This window comes from Anarrhichthys ocellatus, unplaced genomic scaffold (assembly GCF_004355925.1).
Source record: "Anarrhichthys ocellatus isolate YVR2014 unplaced genomic scaffold, GSC_Weel_1.0 scaffold33, whole genome shotgun sequence".
NCBI classification, from domain to species: Eukaryota; Metazoa; Chordata; class Actinopteri; order Perciformes; family Anarhichadidae; genus Anarrhichthys; species Anarrhichthys ocellatus.
This window is the reverse complement of record NW_022280063.1, coordinates 311,263-321,262: the sequence shown is the minus strand read 5'-3', so window position 1 is coordinate 321,262 and position 10,000 is coordinate 311,263. Positions and strand designations below refer to the sequence as shown.

Genomic DNA, 10,000 nt, shown 5'->3' with positions numbered 1-10,000 from the left:
TCTCACTCTGCAGTTGCAGCGCATCGATTGGAGACGGTCGAAGGTGTCACTTAGACTTTTGCCGGGAAACCATTCAGACTGATCAATGCTCGCTACTGGATTTCTCAGATGGAGCCCACACTAGGGGGTTAGCTTGTGTCCCCCCAGCTCAGCCACCAGGCTAATCGAACGCTTGTAGCTGCCCAGACTGTATAAAGTTTGAATAGAGAGTATAACTGGTTGGAAAGCAGACTGAAAACCAAGCAGAAGTTATTGGTATAGCAATATAGTGTAGGTACAAAGCCACTATAGCTAAAGGCTATGCCAGAGCTAATGTACGTTTGTTCAAAACAACAATGGCGGCTCCTAAAGAGGTTAGCGTCAGTTCTATCAGAACCGGAGATGTATAGACCCTTATACAGCCGACATCATCAAAAGTATGCGCGAGCATGTTGGCAACGGAAGCGACACTTTGCCCCCAGCCATCCAGACGATCTAACAAACTTTAAACATTGAATTAAAACAGATTGTTGTGTGGTTGTTGTGTGTTCGGTTGTCAGAATCAATGTTCCAACAACAAGTTTGACAGAATTTCGTTTGAGAGCAACGAGTGTTTCGGTTTTGAGGTTTTGATGCTGTTTTTAACAGCTGCCTTCACTACGAGCAACCACGCACACATTAGGCCGAGAGTCACCCGTAAACACGGTCACACCTGAAACCGAAACAGTACGTCTGCAAGCTGTGGTAAACGTGTTGACAACCACTGGGCTCTTGTTTGCAGTTCCCATTTGAAAACTCAAGCGTTTAATTGACAGATGGTTCATCCGATCACCTGCCAAGAATTATTTTTTTTAATTCCAAAAAGGGCTTCCTGTGTCAGGTTAATGTATTGCAGGTGACACAGTATTATGAATTCAACTGAAGGAGGAATGTGTTCCCTACTGGCAGCAGCCATTGGATGCCTTAATTTCTACGGCTATGTAAGGCACAGGAACAGTTTGACTTATCAAGGTAAGAAAATATAACAACTTAGGTCAACTCTTCATTACAGATTAGTACCTCAGTATTCTGTGGCTGTTGTATACTTATGACACGAATCATTTCTCTATCAATAACTCCCTATATGCCCCCATCAACTGTAAATTAGTGTGCTAAGGCCCTTGTGGCGCAATGGTGGCGTGTCTGACTCCAGATCAGAAGGTTGTGTGTTGCATCATGTGCTAAAAGATGTATGTGGAACTTATACACATGACATATTTATGGTTCTCTTGTGTTTTACACCACAAGGGGAAAACACGTGACTTTTGAACCTGTCTACCTTCCACTGCGTCTCTGAGTGTGTACACTATCTCCCTTTTGTGCATCTGTAGTATGTGTGTGTGTGTGTGTGTGTGTGCATCCTGATGTGATGCTGTACGTGTCACAGGATGATGCTCAGGTGTGATATGATGACCCCGGAGGCTCTTGTTGATAGCTCTCTAGTCAAAAAAGTCCATAGAAAGACGTGAATAATTGATGCATGTGGGACCAAAAATAGGAGAAAGAGACGAAAGAAAAAGAAGAAAAGAGACGTAGGTGCAGAGCGATTGAAAAGCGAGAGAGGAGCAGGCAGTAGTGAGCTATGACATGAGAGCGGGAGGACAACAATCAGAGAGCGGAGGAAAGACAGATGAAGTGAGATCCGGCGCTTTTCGTCTGAGAAAACCGCCATCTATCAAACGTTCGGCCAGTAAATGGGGACGCGGCGGGCTCTGCTGCCACGAACTACATTATTTACAGCCACGGCTTTGCCAAAGTGGACACAGGAAAGGCTTCAAAGGACTGATCCAAGATTTTATTTTAAGCCATCAAATTACAGCTGCGCTAGGCGAGGTTTTTATGGTAAAAATACAACCGTCCCATCCGTATGAATCAGAAAGTGGGGCTTGAATGGAGACGGTTGGTTTTAGGTGTTAGGTTTTACCCTAATTGATGCTAGGAAATGCACTTAAAGGGTATTTTTCAACTTGGACCTTATTTTCCCATGTTTTTTGGTCCAGTACTGAGACCGGGGAACAGTATTTGACATAACGTTTGTTGTGTCGGAGTAGAGGAAGCGTAGCTTAGTTTCATCTAAAAGATTTTCAATGTCGTGGCTGAATATTCAGATAATTGCAACAGTGTGGGTGAGGTCTTTGAATTCGATGGGCGCCCATATTTTTTTACAATATTGAAGAGCGCAGAGGAGAGGCGGAGGCAGGTGCAAGGCAACGAAGCCCATGAGACTGGTGGCGTTCCGTTAGGTGCTGTGATGAGTGGGACCTGTTGCTGCATGAGGGCATTCAGATTTCACGACATGACTTCTCCTTGATACTTTGACACGAGAACAAACAGACGGGATCAAGAGAAATGTAAAGAAAAACCTTTCATTTCGCTGTAGGGTCCTTCCCATAATGTCGTCGGACACTTTTATTTGCAACCTGTTAGTGGAAAAAACAAGCCCTTTTAGTGGCTCTTGTTACTCACTCACTTCGACACAAAAACATGGGAAAATAGGATCCCAGCTGAAAAATACTGAAATTTCCCTTCATTGCACTGGGAAACAGTGATGAGTTGACAGTCTTTGCAGAGAAAGTCACGGTTCAACACATTATGAAGAAAAACACATTCACCGTGGCAACTTAATTAAATACAATGTCAATGTTGAGTCTTCAGCTTGTTTCACTGACTGACAACAGTTAAGTCAGAGGGCATTTACCAGTATTTACTGTAAGGTCGTCTGCATAAACATTACGTATGAATAATATATAGTGTCCTTGACATGCTACTTGCAGCATTTTTCATCATCAATAAATCATAACCCACATAAAATATGAAACATGCTATACGTATAACTATTGCAAACAAATGAGATCGTCACTGAGCAGACTATCGGCCTCTACAAGCCTCTCCTGTGGGCGGCTGTGGCCCAGTGGTAGAGCAGGGTCCTCCTTAAATTTGAGGATCGGTTATTGGAACCCCGGCTTCTCGACAACTGTTCACCTGATCGACTTCACACTTCTGGTTTGCTGAAGACCCAAGGCATTATGTACACACTGTGTAGAGTATTAAGAGAGGATCCCTGTTAACACTGCTAAATGCATGCTGGGTACAGCTCGCTCTCCATCGCTTGCTACAATATCGACTGTGATACCATCGAACGGCATGCTGGGTACATCTCGCTCTCCGTCACTCGCTACAATATTACCTGTTACGCTGTCGAACTATGTCACCCTGAACACCTAACCGCACCATATATTGGCAGTCATCAGTGTATGAGAGTGTGTGTGAATAAGTGACTGTCGGCATGTGTTGTATGCACTTCAAGTGGCCGATAAACTAGAACAGCGCCACATAAAATGCCGTCCATTTACTAGTTGTGTTAAAAATCATAGCGTAGAAAATCTGCTGGGTTCCTGTATGGCATAACACATGAAGAGAAGTGAAGCTCAGAGGTTGAAAGAGTGACAGATGTCCGTCACATGTCATCACTTTTAAGAAATCAGTGTGTGTGCAGAGCTGTGTGTGTTAATGTGTACTGCTCAATAGTACAGTGAGAGCAGATTATGAGGATTAAGGAAGCAGTCGCACAGATATGGAGGACGCGGATGGGATTCACATTCGCCACTCACACCCCATTCTTTGTCAAACTGGAATGGGAGACGGGTACTTTTTATTGTTTATCCAACAAAGAAGTCTCTCCAAGAAATTAGTCAGCATACTGTATGTGATGACAAAGTGGAAGGTGTTGGACCTGATTGCTGATTGTGTTAACAAGTTACTGAGACACAGTTCTTATCAACACTGACACAAGAAAAATCAAGGTTGGGCTTAAAATAAGTTCGTAAACTAAGGCAAGAAAACGAATATTAGATTTAGGAGAAACATCACAAACTCATCACTTCACAACAACTGGTTGAAAGCCCTGTGTTTGTGACAGACTTCCGTCACCTTAAGGACACTTTGTGACAGGTAGTAGTATCTGGAGCAGAATGGAGTCGCACAGTTTTCCGACTGTGTCGTATGGAGCGTGCTATGTGGATTATGTTGTGGAACAACTTGTGGATTAACCTGTGGATCTTTAAAGTGTGTCGAGGTAATCGGCGGTACTTTTATGAAGGAAGTCGTTTCACTAACTTGTACGAGAGAATTGGACCAATAAAACACGTCTTGCTTTCACCTACGAGCGGTGTCGGTGTGAGCTATGTGCATATAGGACCAGAAACAAGCGTCAACTTAAGGTTTACACTCTGCTAAATGTTTGGACGCTACAGTTTTAGTGGTGGTAGCCTTAGTAGTTATTTCTGTGAGACTGGGCTGAAAGCTGAAATGGCTGTTGGATATTGACTCTCCTATTAGCTGTGTTTTGTCTCCTAACTCCTAAAATATCTCTCTCTTTAGCTGCTAAATGCTAGTCTCTAGCTGGGTCTGTCAGCTGTTTGGTGCTGGGCAGAAACATGTGAAATGGCCACGACCGCTCCAAAACGTGTTACCTGGTGGTTAAATGATGTGCCGCCACCACAGAAGACAATTTATATTCCTGGCTGGAGACGATGTTGATGTGAACCAAATCAGTAAAGCTGTGGGCCGCGAAACCAAAACGTTTGAGGTAAAAGAAGCTAAAACGCTGTGAAGGGCAGCTTTAATATCCGCATTCTGAATTATAATGCAGACTTGCGCGGCAAACATTTACTAAAATATCAACAGCAGCTTTTTCGCAGTTTGGAAACGGTACAAAGGAAATTTGCATGTACACATGCATGTACAGTGTCGTTATTTTGAAAAGAATTAAACACTAGAAATGTGTCTGTCACACACTCACAGGGGCAGAGGCAATCTGCAGCTCTGTCACTATCAACCTAATCCCTAATGTGACATTTTAGAGCACTTTAAATACTGTTATATAATACAAAAACATGCACATGAACACTCTGTTTGTGTGTGTGTGTGTGTGTGTTGAGCACAGCAGCATATAAAGCCAATAATCGGTGCTAAGTATATAAGTGCCGGGTCACAGAGGGGCTTTTCCTCCAACGAGAGGTTAGCGGAGAACGAGACGGCCCTTTCTCACCAGGGTTCGGTTAATCTGTGGCAGCAGCTCGAATGATGGAGATCCGGAGGAATTCTTGAGAGGAATCGGGGGATGATGAGCCAAAAGCAGCTCTGAGTGGGCCGCAGTCTGAAACAGGATTCTCTGCGGTGCCTGGAAGCCTCTAAAACTGTTTATTCCAGTGACACTTTTGATTATATTTTATAAACAGACATCAGCATGTAGCCCAAACCACTTGTGGAAGCCTGTAATGAAATATTCTGTTTATTTAATTTGTCGAAAGTCAAACTTTGATCTCATTTGTACTTAACACTGCTCTGCATACATTAAGTCTGTGTCTAAGCTTGAAAGTCTGAACATTTAGTTTCCTAAAACCTCATTTGCAAACCATCGCCTTCATTTCTATGCCTTCAAACTTAAAGCTGGACTTATTTTAAATAATTATGGGATACAATGTCCACATGTGACGTGAAAGAGATCTCTCGAACTCCAAACGAATGCTAATGTTGCTCCTAATCTGTTCAATGACAATTCAACAAGTTTGCTGACATGTTCGCCACATCAACTTAAAGGTCAAGTGTGTAGGATATAGGGGGATCTACTGGCAGAAATGCCATCCATCCATCCATTTTCCACCGCTTATCCGGGGTCGGGTCGCGGTGGCAGCAGGTCAAGCAGGCCGACCCAGACCTCCCTCTCACCGGCAACATGTTCCAGCTCATTCTGGGGGATCCCGAGGCGTTCCCAGGCCAGCTGGGAGATGTAATCTCTCCAGCGTGTTCTGGGTCTTCCCCGGGGTCTCTTCCCAGTTGGACGTGCCTGGAAAACCTCCAGTGGGAGGCGTCCAGGAGGCATCCTAATTAGATGCCCGAACCACCTCAGCTGACTCCTTTCGACGCGAAGGAGTAGCGGCTCTACTCCAAGCTCCCTCCTGATGACCGAGCTCCTTACCCTATCTCTAAGGCTGAGCTCGGCCACCCTATGGAGGAAACTCATTTCGGCCGCTTGTAGCCGCGACCTTGTCCTTTCGGTCACGACCCAGAGTTCGTGACCATAGGTGAGGGTAGGAACATGGACCGAGTGGTAAATTGAGAGCTTTGCCTTCCGGCAAAGCTCCCTCTTCACCAAGACAGTCCGGTGCAGCGCCTGCTTTACTGCTGCAGCTGCACCGATCCGTCTGTCGATCTCCCGCTCCATCTTACCCTCACTCGTGAACAAGACCCCGAGATACTTGAACTCCTTCGCTTGAGGTAGGCACTCCGTCCCCACCTGGAGGGAGCAATCCACCGGTTTCCGGCAGAGAACCATGGCCTCAGGTGCTAACTCTCATCCCCGCCGCTTCACACTCGGCTGCAAACCGCCCCAGTGAATGCTGGAGGTCACGATCCGAGGAGGCTAACAGGACCACATCATCTGCAAATAGCAGAGAAGCGATCCCGAGACCCCCGAGACTGACGTTCTCCGCCCCCAGGCTGCGCCTAGATATCCTGTCCATGAAAATCACGAACAGGACCGGTGACAAAGGGCAGCCCTGGCGGAGGCCAACACCCACCGGGAACATGTCTGACTTATTGCCAAGAATGCGGACACAGCTCCTACTGCAGTCGTACAGAGACCGGATCGCCCGTTGTAACGGGTCCGGCACCCCATACTCCCGCAGCACCCCCCACAAGACCCCCTGAGGGACCTGGTCGAAAGCCTTCTCCAAGTCCACAAAGCACATGTAGACTGGTTGGGCAAACTCCCAGAACCCCTCCAGTAGTCTTGCGAGGGTAAAGAGCTGGTCCACTGTTCCACGGCCGGGACGGAATCCGCATTGCTCCTCTTGAATCTGAGGTTCGACAAGCGGTCGGAGCCTCCTTTCCAGCACCCTGGCATAAGCCTTCCCCGGGAGGCTGAGTAGTGTGATACCCTGGTAATTCGAGCACACTCTCCGGTCCCCCTTTTTGAAGATGGGAACCACCACCCCGGTCTGCCATTCCATGGGCACTGATCCCGACCCCCATGCGACATTGAAGAGGCGTGTCAGCCAGGACAGCCCAACTATGTCCAGCGCCTTCAGCATCTCAGGGCGGATCTCATCCAAGGAGCTTTTTAACTACCTCAGCGACCTCTGCCAGGGATATGGGTGAGCCTCCCCCTAGGTCCTCAGGCGCTGCCTCCTCTGCAGAGGACATGTTGGTCGGGTTTAGGAGTTCCTCAAAGTGCTCTTTCCACCGCCCGACGATGTCCTCCGTCCGGGTTAGCAGTTTCCCCCCCTGCTGAGAACAGCCTGGGGTAAGCCCTGCTTTCCCTTCCTGAGCCGTCGGATGGTTTGCCAGAACCTCCTTGAGGCCAACCGAAAGTCCTTCTCCATGGCCTCCCCGAACTCCTCCCATGCCCGAGTTTTAGCATTCGCGACCACCGCAGCTGCAGCCCTTCTGGCCTGCCGGTACCTGTCAGCTGCTTCAGGAGATCCCTGGGCCAACCAGGCCTTGAAGGTCTCCTTCTTCAGCTTGACGGCTTCCCTCACCTCCGGTGTCCACCACCGGGTTCTTGGGTTGCCGCCACGACAGGCACCGATGACCTTCCGGCCACAGCTCCTAGCGGCCGCGTCCACAATAGAGGCTTTGAACATGGTCCATTCGGATTCCGTGTCCCCAACTTCCCTCGGGATGTGTGAGAAGTTCTTCCGGAGGTGGGAGTTAAAGACCTCCCGGACAGGGTCCTCCGCCAGACGTTCCCAGTTCACCCTCACTACACGTTTGGGTTTGCCGGCAGAAATGGAATATGATATTCATAAGAAAAAACTTTCATTCGTGTGAAACTAAGAATCATTGTGTTTCTGTTAGCTTAGAATAAGTTCTCCATATCTAAACAGAGTCCGCCATGGTGCACCGCCATGTTTCTACAGTAGCCCAGAACGGACCAACCAAACGCCGACTCTAGACAGAGCCTTTTGCGGTTCTACGTTACCTGAACGTTGGTTTCACGAGGTACACACACAGCGGTTTCCTGGGTGAAAGTCCTGTGCTTTTGGAGCCAACCCACCACTGCGACCTCCTATGCAGACTTTATTGTTTTATGTTAACCTGACTTACTCCTTTACTCCCGCCATAACTACAGCCACGTAGAGCGCCACAGTTTGAAGCTTAGGGCCACTGACCGAGCTGCCGTATTTGACGAGTTTAGGATGAGAACGTGCTATTTTGTGCTTTGTAAAAAAACAAAAACGACGGTCCTTAAAAAGAGGGCAGGATTTAACAAGTACAGTTGGCTGGATCATTTTGCGATGGTAAGATGAGGAGCTAAAAGATCATTGGCAGATGTTTCCCAGTGGGATTCTTCTTAAATTAGCCATTTAGTAATTTTAGCACGACATCATTGTACATAGTTCAAATCATTTTCAGCTGTCCAAATTGAATTTTCAGGTATAAAGGTGTTCATGAACGTTTTCATAAACTTAAGAGTTTTTGATGTTTTATTTTTAGTGGGAATACTTCGCTCGTGCTGCTTTCTTCCCTGGACGTGTCTGCTCCCAAACTAAGTCGGCTCATTACTGTTAGTGCATCTGCACTGCATATAACACATCAACAACATCGTCATACCCACAGTAAACAACTCTCAGCCTCTCACTGCAGCACAGTGGGGAACTGTAGATTGAAGCCTCTTCACTGATTGGATTCATGTCTCTCATGTCTTACTGAAAGTATTCTACATTTGCTAAAGCGTGTTGTTTTTTTCTGTGAGCACCAGTGGGATCTACTGTTTCTGATTCCCGCTGCGACAAGAAGAGAAGCGAGGCAGGGGTCGGGTAAAGGAGCCCCTCCAAGAAACAACTGCTGAAGTGTCCTCGAAGAGTCCTTCAGCGTTCTGTTCGCAACACGTGGTGCGTATTTTGGTGGGAAATAAATCACGTTCCTTACAGGTTGATTATGTGTTAATTTGTAAGGAAAAAGCCCTCCCCACACTGTAGACCAAGAGTTGTTGAGGATAGTGTAACCTCAAAATGCTGCTGAGTGTGAAAGATGAGATAACTTGAAGTTATTGATCTCTGCCGGAAAAACTGAGCCATCACAGCAGCTGAAGAGAAGATGGCGAGACGTGAAGAACAGGAACATTTTAAACCCGGAGAAAACGTAACTTTGACAGTTCTCTGGTTTCCCCAGATTACCGCTCAACTCACAGCACCCAAAACACTGAACTACTTGTAGCTGTGGATTGGAGTGAAGAGCCGAGTTGTGGGCGACTCCCCGCAGCTTTGCCGTTAACTTGAGAGGCGAGCAGCAGCGGCAGATTATGGGACAGATATACGCTGTGTGAGGCTGGTGAGACTTTGGGACACCCGGAGCTCGTCTGATCTTCCACTTGATCTGCGCAGCGGGACCTGGCCGCAGTGAGAGTCAATTACGAGCAAGAAAGTTATCGGTGTGGTTCCAAGAGAGGTCAACGAGAGGGCAGCAGCACGACGACTGCCTTTCGCAGTGCGTAAGAACCATTTTATATGATGAAACTCAGACAAAATTAAATAAAAGTTGTTGGTTTTCAGAATTAAACGGCAGCAAAAGACAATATCAATAGAAACTCATTTAATTAAAATACATATTCTTTTAGCCCAGTCAGTGAGACGTCTAGTTGCCCTCATGAACCAAAGCCTGTTGAGTATTTGCATAAAATACAAGCAGTACTGTACATCTCCGCTCTAACTCTGAAGTGTGCAGCACCACCTTGTGGTTATTAGGTATTACTATAATTTGATCTTTAATCCTCTCCACCATTGCACCTTCACTTACACACATCTAAATAGTTTTTCCTCAAATACTTTTGTGTTCCTTTACAAATGCATTCTCTACAACTTCAGTAAACTGTAAGTTTACACCTGTACAAACTTTATTTCTTGTGGAGATCCTAAAGTTTCTAGAGGTATTATACATGTCAGGCTGAATTTGGGGGGGGGGGGGGGGGGGGGGGGGG

The 10,000-nt window shown here is 46.7% G+C and overlaps 1 protein-coding gene across 2 annotated transcripts in view; it reads right to left on the bottom strand.

Annotated features, from left to right (window-relative positions):
* LOC116393374 (sushi domain-containing protein 3) overlaps window positions 1-10,000 on the bottom strand; it is a 30,164-nt gene that overhangs the window by 15,517 nt on the left and 4,647 nt on the right. The window lies entirely within an intron of this gene.